We start from the raw sequence: 12,595 nt of genomic DNA on the forward strand, positions 1-12,595 counted from the left end.
GAGTTGGCAAGGCAGGAGAGTGAATCACAGGGATGAAGTACAAGGTGGAGATGTATTACATTCACATATAAATAAAGAAAAATAAATAAGTAAGCAGGACCACAGCATCTAAGAACTCTGGGGTACAATCCAGAGATCAACCTTAAGAACAGAATCCACGGGCTAAAAAAAGGAGCTGAGATGCTGATAATAATAGGAATGGAGAATCTACTAAATGGAATTCCTTATTCTCAGCATTTTGACCATTGTGGTTTCTGTGTTAATCACCATCTCCTGCAAAAAGAAGCTTCCCTGATGAGAGTTGCTGATCCACTAACCTACAGGTATAACGATAAGTCTTCAGGAGTCGGTTTAATACTATGTCTGTTTAGGTGAGTAATAGTAATAGGTTCTTTCTTAGGGCCTATGACCTCAAGCCACGGGTCCTTGGCCCCTATAACAGTCCCCAGTATGGAGTTCCACTTCTGGAGCAGGCCTTAGATTCAAATCTTGGAGAACAGCCTTGACTGCCCTCCCTATCTGAAATAGGTGACAGCCGTTCCAATGGCATCACTGCCTGCTGTACAGTAGTCCCTCAGAAAATACTTTAGTGTTTGTAAATGTAAATGGGGGTGGGCGTGTGCTCAATTCCCCACAGACATTTAAAGGAATCCTAGCATTCCAATGCAGAACCCAGGAAATATTTTTCCATGGAAACACTGTAGTCTACCTAACAGTCCTTAAGATTCTATGGGTTTCACACTTTAGCTTAATCCTTCTAGTTAAATGGCCTCTCCCGGCCTAACCTGACCAAACTAACCATCATGAAGAACTTCGATGCAAGGGGAAAATGTGAGTTCTAAACAAATCACTTATTTAAAATACAACCCATTCTTAAACCTGTTTTCTACAACTTTGTGCTATAAGAGACAACGGTGAATCTGCCAAAGTGATACACAGCAGAGAAACCACCAGCCTTGCTGAGCAAAATCCTCGAGAAAGAGGAGAAGCTGGTCAGGATGCTCAGGCCAAGGGTGGGAGGAAAGGAACGTTGTGCAGAGAAGTAACCATGTGGATCCTCATGAGGTAGGGTGTTCGCTAGGTCATCATCAACACCCTAGTTAGTATGTGGAGGAGCCTTTGAAAGAGCTTCAAACCAAGGAAACACCAGGTCCTAAGAGAAATGCCAAGAGGGTGAATAAAATCAAAGCTTTTTAACCAGAAACTTAAGAGTGGGGCCCTTGGGTCTGCAGAACGGTTTCAATCGTGGCTTCAACTGGAGCCTGGGAAAAAGAATGCATTTGTGCTGCAAATGTAGAATTTTTTTTTTCTTAACACTCCCTAAACATGCTAGTTATTTTTCCACTGCTCTTACCGGATACCTGAAACAATGAGTGAAGGAAGATTTGCCTCTGTTAACGGTTTCCAAGGTCTCTGGCCATAGTCATTTGGCTCAGTGCTGCTAGGCCAGTAATGAGATACAGTATCATCCAGGAGAGTGTGTGATAGAGGAAGTTCACCTTCTAGCAGACAGGAAGTAGAGAGAAAGAAACACTAAGGAATCTCCCAAGGATCCACCCTCAATGACCTTCCTTCAGCTGGCCCAAACCCTTAAAGGTTTTAATATCTCCCAAAGTAGCAGCATCAACTGGGGACCAGGTACTCAACATGAGCCTTTGAGGGGGGAGCTTCATATCCAAATAGCAACACAAAACAATCCAGTATAACAACTATTTGCACAGCATGTACATTGTATCTAGTGTTATAAGTGATTTAAGGATAATTTAAAAAGGAGGCCGTGTGCCTACCATTTGCAAATACTTGGATATCAGAATTTGGTTACCCAGCAGAAGTCTGAATCAGTTCCCTTGCAAGGCACTGAGGGACAGCTGTCCATCTGGGATGTAAGTAGTAAAGGAGAAGCTGGACCTGAAACTTGAAAATGCAATGGAATCCTAGAAAAAAAAAATACAAAGACTAAATGTCCCAGAAAGAGAGACCCAAGGCTTTTTCTGTGAATGTGTTCAGTATGGATAATGAACAGCATGACTGACAAAAGCTAAGTGGAGAGATTTTCATGAGATGCCTCAGATCCTTTAGATGACTCATGACTTTGGAGTGTGTGACGGTTTGAATGAAAATGACCCCCATAGACGCGTATATTTGAATATTTGGTCACCAGTTGGTGGGACAGTTTGTGAAGGACTAGGAGGTGTGGCCTTGCTGGAGGAGGTGTGTCACAGGGGACAAGCTCTAAGGTTCCAAATGCCCAGACCATTCCCAGTTAGCTCTCTCTCTACCTTGTGACTGTGTCTTGAGATGTGAGCTCTTAGCTACCGCCAAGTCCAGTGCCAAGTCTGTCTGCCTGTTGTCACACCCCCTGCCATGATAGTCAGGGACTATAACCCTCCGAAACTGTGGCCCCAGATAAACTTTCTGTTGTAAGTTGCCTGGGTCACAGTGTCTCGTCACAGCAATAGAAAAGTCACTAAGACATAGAAGCTAAGGAGAGGGGACTGGGATTTCACGGAGCAGTCTCCTATTGGTGGAAGTATTAAGGCAACTCCATGCAGTTAAAAGGGAGGTTTATTTGGGGGTAACTTAACAACAAGTAAAGGGATAGGTTACAGCTTCCGAGAAAGGTGAAGTGCAGTCCAGCAGTGTTCTCTGAAGAACTCTGCTCGGTCTACCACCAGCGTCCAGGATCCAGGGACCAAGAGAGCCAGTACATCTGGATTTTGGGTCTTAAGGGCTCCTGTCTCAGCCCTGCCTCATAGTCATGACAGTTACTGAAGCCTCAATGGGGGTAGTACTTCAGGTCAAAGCCGGAACAGCTACCCACTACAGTCTCTGTATACTGGGGTAGAAAGAGAATGAGACCCAGGTCCACCTGGACAGGGCTGGTCTTTTCTCAGCCTCACTGGGTTGACACTCCAGCCGACCCACTCGTTTGCCATGACTGTGACCACAGGTAAGCCCTAAAATGTCACCAGAGTCTTTCATGATGTTCAAACCCAGCTCATAAACAAGAAGTCTCAAGGGTGTAGCCTGGCTTCTCTCCACTAACTCCTGATGGTAGTCATTATGCCTTTCATTGTTCAAGAAGGGTCCTACTCATTAAATAGCTGTCACTGTGAGGAGTTCTCCCCATACAGATCAAATCTGGCCCTGGTTCTGCTCTCTGCAGCTCTGAACCTAACTCTGGTTCTTCATCCAGAAAAGTTGTTTCTCCTAAAGCTCTCGTCTGGCAGCCTTAACACTGAGCATTCATTTCATGATGGCCTGTGTTGGTAAAGGTGCCTGCTGAGAAGAACCCTGAGGTGAGTCACATCTCCTTGCTCTTCAGGCAAACAGGATGAAAGCAGAGGCCTGGTCGGTGGACTCTAATACACAGAAGGTCAATAAGTACCGAAAGATGAATTCCAAACCTACTATGGGACAGCATGTGCAAGAGTGAGCCAACGTACCCTGAAGGGCCTGCCAACACTTCTGAAGGAGGTGAGAGTCAAAACTGAGGTGGAAAGACTTTACCAGAAGTTGTGGAGAGAGGCGGGTCCTGGATAGAAAGAGTAGTACGAGTGTGAGGATCTATGCTTGCTTTCTTCTTTCTTGTTTCTGTTTTTGTTTTGTTTTGTTTTGAGTACCAGGACCTTACAGGTGTTGGGCAAGTGCTCTTTCATGGAATTGTATCTCCAGCCCCAAGTTTTTTGTTTTTTTGTTTGTTTGGTTGTTTTTTTTTTCTTTTTTCTTTTCTTTTTTTTTTTTTTAAGAGGATCTTACTTACTAGCTTTGGAATCATGCAGAAGCTCAAGCTAGTCTTGAACTTAGCCTCCTGAGTGGCTGGGATTTCAGGACTATGCCATGAGGCCTGGCTTCAGTTTTTGTGGTTTTCCATTGACAAGTAATAATTGTATATATTGGTGGGATACAACGCAATGGTCTATTGTTTTGTCAGCTTTTTGAGACAGGGTTATATTATATGTCCCAGGCTGGCCTTGAACTTGTGATCCTCCTGCCTCTGCTCCTAAGGGCTGGGATTATAGACATGCATCCCCATGTCAGACCAATGTCATGCTTTGATATGTGTTTGTAATGTATATTGATTAAATCGGGCTAATTCACAAGTTACTCATCTCCTTAAAAAATCTACACTGTCATCTGTTTTGAAACATAGAATGAATTATTCATTGCAGTGGGTCATCAGTCTGCACAGTGATCACTGTCAAACTGAACCATTGTGCCTTTAATCAAGTGTCCCCTTCCCCCAGCCTCTGCCTGACACAAGTCAACTTCAAGTCTATGGGAGGCAGTCTGGGTAGCATTTCTCTCCCTGTGCTGGCTTTGTTCACTTAACACAGTACACACCAGACTCATCCATGCTATCACAGTTCACCAGATTTCTCCCTTCTTGAGATTCCATGCCGTGTGTGTATCACAATTCCTCTGTCCATTCAGTGGCCGATGGACAGTTAACATGATTCATACATCCTGGCTACTGTGAAATGTGTGGGAATGAGCTTGAGTGTACAGTATGTTTTGTGTGAAGCTGGTCACAGCAAGGAGTGCTTGGGCAGAGGTAGTGGGGCTACCAAGGGGCATCATTGAGTCTCACTCTCCCTGTGCCCCTGATGCAGCATGGATCAGCATCCCAATAAGTCTCTGTTCCTGTGACACTCTCCTAAGGATGGTGGTGGTACCACAGTACCTCATCAACACCACCACCACCACCTACAGTTACAGTAGTCCTTACTGTGAGCTAGACCCTGTAGGGAGCACCTCACCTAGTCATATGTACATCTATTGGATTCTTACCTCATCAGATAGGTATTGTTTTTAGTGTTCCAGCTGTACAGATGTAAGCCAGGGCATCCTACGAGGTTAAAGCTGGAAGCACAGACAGAAGAGATTTGCTAACCAGAAAATACAGGTTCAATTAGAAGCTAAGCAAGTGATTCCATCAAGGGAAAAGAGGACTGGGCTCTGTGTGTGTGTGTGTGTAAATGTGCACATTTGTGTACATAGACATATATGTGGAGAGGGATCAGGAGGTCAATGTCACTGTCTACCTTAATTGCTCCCCTTTTTCATTTCTAAACTTTTAAGAAACTGTCATTATGTGTGCACATATAGGGAGGGGCACATGCACACAGCTCATGAGTGGAGGTCAGAGGAAAACGTGGTGTAGGTAGTTCTCTCCTTCCACCTTCATATGGGCCCTGGGTATTGAACTCAGGTCCTCAGACTTGTGCAGCAAGTGCCTTGACTCCTGAGCCATCTCAACAACACCCCCCTTGTTTTTTGAAACAAGGTCTCTCATTGCCCCTGGAGCCTGCTGACTCAGCTAAACTGGCTAGCCAGCAAGCCTCAAGGATCCTGTTTCTGATTCCCCAGGGCTGGGACCGTGCGTCATGAATCTGGATCCTGGGAAATGGAACTCAGATCCACTTGTGTAAGACGAATTGCTAAACGGTCTTATTAATAAAAAAAATAAAAAATAAAAAAAACTGAGCCAGATATTGTGGTGAAAACCGAGAGATCAGTACAATAGGACAAGCCACAGCCAACCTCACCTTACCGACTCCTCAGCCTCCAAAGAGAACTACTTCCTGTATACCCACGCCTATGTGCCTTTCTGTCCCTGCCCTCTTACTTCCTCTCTAAGCCCAGCTACATCACTTCCTCTCTCTGCCCAGCTCTATCACTTCCTGTCTGTCTGTACAGACCTCCATGGTTGTTAGTACTGGGATTAAAGGTGTGTACCACCACGCCTGACTCTGTTCTCAGTGTGGCCTTGAACTCAGAGATTCAGATGGATCTCTACCTCCTGAATTATAGGATTAAAGGCGTGTGCTACCGTTGCCTGACTTCTGTGTTTACCATAGGGGCTGGCTTTTTCCTCTGATCCTCAGATAAAAATATCACCACATATTTTACTGGATTTTTTTTTTTTTTTAAAGAAAAGGGGAGAACAGTGAGATGAGGTGAAGTAACGTTTTGGATAATTTTCTGTTAGCTCCGTTTAATTCTACAAGTTGCTGAAGGTGAATTTAGTTTGGTGCTTCAAGTCTGGGCATATGTTAAGTTACAAATAATTGGTTTGTGAGGGTCAATCTGTAGTCACAAGCAAGGCTATCACCAGGGGTCATCCAGAGCTATGAACCTTTCCAGAAAGACAGAAGTCCCAGGACTGGAAGGGGCTGGATTCTAGCAGTTTTCAGACAACATTCTTTGTCTGGAAGATAAAGAGTAAGAAATTTGTGTCCACTGAGTGATGAGGCAGAGGCAGGCAGTTTGAGGTCATGAGTTTGAGGCTGCCCTGGTGTATAGAGTGAGTTCTAGGACAGCCAGGGCAGTTATACAGAAAAATCCTGTCTCAAGAAACTGAAAAGGAAGAAAGAGAGAGAGAGAGAGAGAGAGAGAGAGAGAGAGAGAGAGAGAGAGAGAGAGAGAGAAGGGAAGGAGGGAGGGGAGAGGGGGAGAAGGAAGGAAGGAAGGAAGGAAGAGAAAGAGAAGAAATTTGTGTCCTCGGCATAAACCTCAGTCTGCAGATGCAGTCACGTGGGCTTAGAGGACTCCTGCACTCTTAGCCTAACCACAACCATCTGTTTTCATTTTCACCCAAATTAGTTATCAGCTGCAAAGAGAAGTTAAACCGCTCACCCTGGTTCCTAGAGCTGGTCTAAGACAGAGCTGAGATATGAATGCAGTCAGTCTGGCTATCGCCTTTATTTCTTCAATTAAAAGGCACAGGAGTCAGTCTGGGAACCAGACATTTTGGCACATGGGTGTAATCCCAGAAGCAGAGGCAACAAGATTGCAGTGAGTTCCAGATCAGCCTGAGCGTCCCAACAAGTACGAGGCTAACCAGGGCTCCGCAGAAAGACCTAGTCTAAATAAACTAAGAATCAAGCCAGAGCTGTAACTTCCTGGTAATATGCTTGCCTCATTTCTACAAGGCCCTGGATTCAACAGAATTCTACGAACTTGAAGAGAGGGTGGGACACAGCTTTGCAGGTGTGGCATTCCAGTATTATGTCCTGTTGTTTAATGTTTACATTTATTTACTCTGTGTGTGTGCTCACATCATCGCAGCACCTGTGTAGAGGTCAAAGGACAACTTGGAGTTGGTTCTGTCCTTCCACCACGTGGCTCTCAGGGATCAAACTGAGGTCATCAGGCTTGGTAACAAGTGCTTTTAAGCAACGAGCCACCTCGTCGACCCATCATCACGTTTTTGGAAACTGTCTCACGCTGTTTTAAATGAAGCAGACACAAAGCATTTTTGGCGAGAGCCCCTCCTAAGGGAGATTTCTCATTCTTTTTACATGTGACTGATTAGTTAATCCTAAACACTCTAAATTTTAGCACACACTTGACTCTACGATAATTTGGGGACCTCATTTATCACCTACTGTTACTTCTCCTAAAGTAATGATCACATGTCAACAGCAGTTGGCAGTTTCTGAAACCTCAGCTTTGTGCCCGACACCTGCTAAGTGCTTCCCACCAAAAACAAAACAAAACAAAACAAAAAAAGACCCTCTGTCATTTGGTCCTTACACAACATCAAATTTTTTTGTCTTCTTTTAATATGCCAGGAAAATGAGGCTAGTGTGGTGAAGGAAACTGCTCATACGCTATTTGGGGAGCTAGAACTATGGCTCAGTGGCCACAGCGCTTGCTGTACACTGAAGTATGAGAACTTCAGTTTGGAGGCCCAGAAAAAGCCAGGTGTGGTGGCACACATCTGGAACCCCAGTGCAGGGGGCAGAAACAGGCCGATCTCTGGGGCTTGCTGGATAGCCAGTCTAGCTGAAGCAGCAAGTCCCAGACTCAGTGAGATGGGGGTGGGGAGGGGGGGGGGGGAGAGAGTCCAGTTAGGAAGTGACAGCAGGCCCAAGGTTCCCATCTAGAATGATCATCTGACTACTCCACGGCCTGAAATCCCATCCATTTTCTTCCCAACATCCTCTTCACATCATCTGTGAACTTGTCACTACCAAAGTCAATCATAAAATAAGTCAAAGAGATTCAAGGACAAAAGTGATTACATCCCTCCTGTTGTACATGTGCTGGTTACTCACAGTCACAGAGATAAGGAATTTTTCACAGAATGTTGGAGGCCAGAGGCATTAAATAACATGCCCACACTCAGACACCTAGCCAGACACAAGCTGGAAGGGCTAAGTTCCTTGTTCCACAAATGCACACCTTGCATTCTGGGTAACAGTGAGAAGCCACCCAAGAAGTTTTGCATCTGCACCTGGACTGTAATTCTCCAACTCATTCCCATGCATGTCCTGAGACCTTTGACCCCCTAGTTATGGAACACGTAAATCAAATGTTCTTCACCAACTCTTTAGGTTTTTGTTGTTTGAGTTGTGCTGGGATTGAACTCGGTGCCTCAGGCATACTAAACAGGCACTCTACCTCTGAGTTATAGCCCCAGCCCTCCTCATGGACTCTTTGGGAACATGTGAAACTCATCGCCCATGTAACTATCCACCTAGTAACCCAGGTTTCTGCAGGACATTCACAAATGTGAGGCTTCTGAACCACCAACTCCCCAAGACTGTGAAAATCAGCCCGCTCCTCCAACACCCAACAGTGACCTGTTTCTAGTTGACTTTCTGTGGCTGCAGTAAAGACACCATGACCCAAAGCAACCTGGTGAAGGAAGGGTTAACTGAGGGAAGCCAAGGAAGGAAGCTGGAGGCAGGAACTGAGGTAGAGACCTGAGAAATGGAAGTGGAGGACCACTGCTTTCTGGCTTGCCCCGTAGCTTGCTCAGCTTGCTCTTTTATGTAACAGAGGATCACTTCCCCAGCTTGTCATGTGACTTGTCCACATCTGTACAGACCTGTAGGAAATAGACGTCCAAGGCCCAATGGCAGCAACCAATTCCTGAAGCCACCTGAAGAACTATAAGTCTCCCTCATAGCCCTCATCTAGTTAGAAGCGGAATGACTAAGAGAAATGTCTCCAGTGTATCCAAATGTGCCTCTGTCAATCAAGCATATAGTCCAAGAAGAAACTGTAGTGAAAGCCAAAGAATTTAAATGACTTAATTAATGTTAAAAATAATAATAACAATAATAATAATAATAATAAAGTAAATCATTATAACACTCACATGTTGTAAAAGAAATGTCAGATTGGGCCCTTCAACCGCGGATAGGGAGGAGCTCCTGAGGCATCCACCCACCCTCCCCCACCCTCCCCCACCCTCCCCCACCCCCACCCCCGCCAAGGAACTTTGGCGGTTAACGGTTGCTGGGGGCGAGGGTGTCATTTCCTCAGTGGTAAGTTGTCCATGCTTTAGTAATAACCCCGTAGCCATGCTCCCACAAGCAGCCCTAATTAACCTCAGTAGGACACAAAGGCATGGGAGTGCAAAGGGAACCAACTCCCTGGGAAGAAGAAAGCCAGCCAAAGCGTGAGGGAGAATGGTGGAGAAATGAGAGGAGACTATGACCACAATATGTTGTACACACCCAGGAGCTTTTACAGATACATGTATTTGGCTTAACTAATGCATTAAAAAGAGCTTATGACAAATGCCCTCTGTAACTCACTTAACTGAAATCAATAAAATATTCTATCCGGTTCAAAGGAGAACTTCAAACACCACGTATTTATAGTCAGATAAGGAACGCTGAGGTGATTCTACAAACAGGAAAAACTGGAAATGCTGGCTGTTCTCTCCAGGACAATAAAGGATTGCATTCTGCAGGAACCGGTTCTCATTTTCATGGGAGGTATTCTATTTACAATACCCTAGTTCTCTACATATTAACTTGCGTCTCTGTAGAATTGTGATGTGGACTGATCTAGATCATGCAAGAGGCAAGCCTCTATAAAACAGCCCACTAAAAGGATATCTTCAGTCTTCTATCTGTTTCAACCCTTGCAGTATTTTTCTACTCCAGAATCAAGTGGCAATGATCATGGGTCCAGAAAGAAAGACAGAGCGTGTTAATAAAGAAAGACATGTCTAAATAGTGACTGGAAAGATGCTCAGGATACATGTGTTCTAAAGACAGACTGTCTGGGCTCCCTCCAACCCCAGCTTTGTGACACACACGTATGTCACCTTGAGCGATGCTGTGCCTCCCATGACTGTGGACAGACTCTGCCCTTTGGAGAGCTCACTCCCTTGTCCCCCAGCTTCCTTTCCAGCATCTTTTGCTTGGGAGGTTTTGTTTGTTTGTTCTTTGGTTTTTGGTGTTTTCTCTTGTGACAAAGTCTCCGGTAGCCCAGGAGTCCTCAGACCTAGCTCTAACCAAGGATGACCTCCTTCTCCTGGTCCTCTTGCCTCGACCTCTAAAGTGCTAGGGTAACAGGTGCCCACTGGGGACTCTGAATAGTCCTGTAACCAGGGTCATTTTGTTTCCCAGGTGATCTCTAATGACAGCTGTGATCATGCTGTGTGACTCAGTTGTTGCTTGTATGCATTCTGTTATTCTTGAATTTTTCAAAGAAATATTCAGTATCTCATCTTCCACAACAGTAACTTCAAGTTTTTTTTTTTAAGAAGAAAACCAATTCCTATTATTTCTTTGATATTCCTTCAGTTGACCAAACTCCTGAACATCACATTAGTTTGCTGGTAAGAGTTTACTTTGGGACACCAAGAGTTGGAATTTCCCATGATCATGCCATCTGTTCACCTCTCCTGGGTCTGTTAGCTTAAGAGCTAAATGACCAGTTCTTCCCCAAGTTGGAGGAAAATAGTCTTAATTCCCCTTCCACCATTTCCAGTTCCTTCATCTCATACTTCAACCGGCCATGCTCCAAGTTTCAGATCATAAGAATGAATACAAATGTCTATGTCAGTTAAGTATTTGGATAGAGACTAAAACCGTATTTAACTATTTCTTATTTCATACACATGGGGAATTCAATGCATTGACTAGTGGCATGCTGTGTCTAAAATTTGGTTTTGCAGCTTTTACTATGACTGGGGTTAAATTCATGTTTATAGGCTTTTCTTCTGGTCCCACCTGAACATGGTGTTTGAGGGTCACAGGAGAGATGATGTATCTGGCATGAAGGCAGAAGGAGCAAGATTTGGATCTCAATCAACTTAGGGGAATCCTAACTTGGCAGCTGGCTTAGGATCCCCTCAGAACCACACTCTTTGGGAACCCAGAATAAGTGTCACAGGACTGTACACTGAATCCTGGTCAGCATATTTCCTTTAGACAATGGGGGAAAAATTTTTATCAGAACTGTACAATATTCAGCCATGTGGAAACCTGGTTGGGGACAGAGTCTACAGAGGAAAAAAAAACTGACAAAGGGTCCAAATAGTATACATGACCTTGGGAAAGATAGACCAGGGTTTCAGCCAGCACTCATGTCCAGACTCCTGAAGGGCCACCCAGAGATGAGCAGCATCTGTGATCTGACCCATGAAAGACCACCCACTAATGGGGGCCAGTAAATGTGACCCAAACTCTCAAAAGTACACTCAAAGGCAAAAATAGTATTTGTAACCCAACCCATGAAGAACTGTCCACTGGTAAGAAAAGCATCTCTGACTTCACAAAAGGCTACCCAGGGATCTGACATGCATCTGAGAGTCCAGGAGGAAACATCAAGAGCATGAAGACTGGAACCACCAAGCAGACAGTACTCTACTCCTAAAGGAGTATTAAGGATTGATCTTGGTACCCCAAACACCAGTCTAGCAAAGAAAATGACACCTCAATCCTATTACAATTTAATCCCTCTTGAATATTTCAAACACTTTCACTGAGATAATAATAGGGATTTAGAAAGAAAAAATAATAATTTGATCGACTTCATATAAATCCCAATGCAAAAATACAAGAAATATGAAAAACCAAGGCACAGTGACTCTCCAAAAATTATTAATTCCACAGTAATGATGGATAATTAATGATGGATTAATTCCACATATCTGATGGGAATGAATTAGATGAAATCCCACAGAAAGAACTCAAAAAGTGTAAGTATCATCAAAGAAATTTTAAAAAGATAAACTCCTGAATTAATTCCAAGGAAACACAAACATCAAAATGAAATAAGAAAGTCAGGCAAGTATATTAAGGTAGAAGTTAATAAAGATTTGGGAATACTGAAAAGAAATAATAACACAAGAAAGGAAACTTGCTATAGGTAAAATAGAAAATTCTGTGGAAAGTGTGCATCAATAGGAAGAACTAAAGGGAAGGCAGAATATCAAGGTTGGAAGACAAGAAGGAAAAGCTAGGATGTTCAGTCAATGCCAAAGAAAAAAATAATACAATATGAAGAACACAGCAGTTGAGATCCATAGGACCCTATGAAAAGAAGAGAATTTCATGTTAAAGGAATAGAAAACATTGACAGTAAAATCATGGTTAAAAAAAGAAAGAGATGCCTATCTGGATAAAAGAGGTATTTAAAAACAAACAAAGAGACAAGACCATAAAAGAACCTTCCTATGTCATATTATAGCAAAAACACTAAATATACAGAAGAAAGTATACTGAAGTGTGAACAGAGAAAAACCAAGTCACATATAAAGGTAGTTTCATTAGAATGATGTCTAATTTCTCAACAGCAACTTTGAGAGCCAGGAGACCTTAGAATATTGTGTTTAAAACTT

The 12,595-nt window shown here is 43.7% G+C and overlaps 1 protein-coding gene across 2 annotated transcripts in view; it reads left to right on the forward strand.

The window, feature by feature from the left end:
* Positions 1 to 699: 699 nt before the first annotated feature.
* Bcl2l14 (BCL2 like 14) overlaps positions 700 to 12,595 on the forward strand; it is a 40,128-nt gene continuing 28,232 nt past the window's right edge. The window contains exons 1-2 of one of the 2 annotated variants that reach the window (XM_059258697.1): positions 700 to 831; positions 3,326 to 3,477. The gene's annotated coding sequence lies outside the window, so the exon portion shown is untranslated. The other variant, XM_059258698.1, reaches the window with a different exon arrangement.

The sequence above is a fragment of the Peromyscus eremicus genome, chromosome 3 (genome assembly GCF_949786415.1).
Source record: "Peromyscus eremicus chromosome 3, PerEre_H2_v1, whole genome shotgun sequence".
Taxonomy (NCBI): Eukaryota; Metazoa; Chordata; class Mammalia; order Rodentia; family Cricetidae; genus Peromyscus; species Peromyscus eremicus.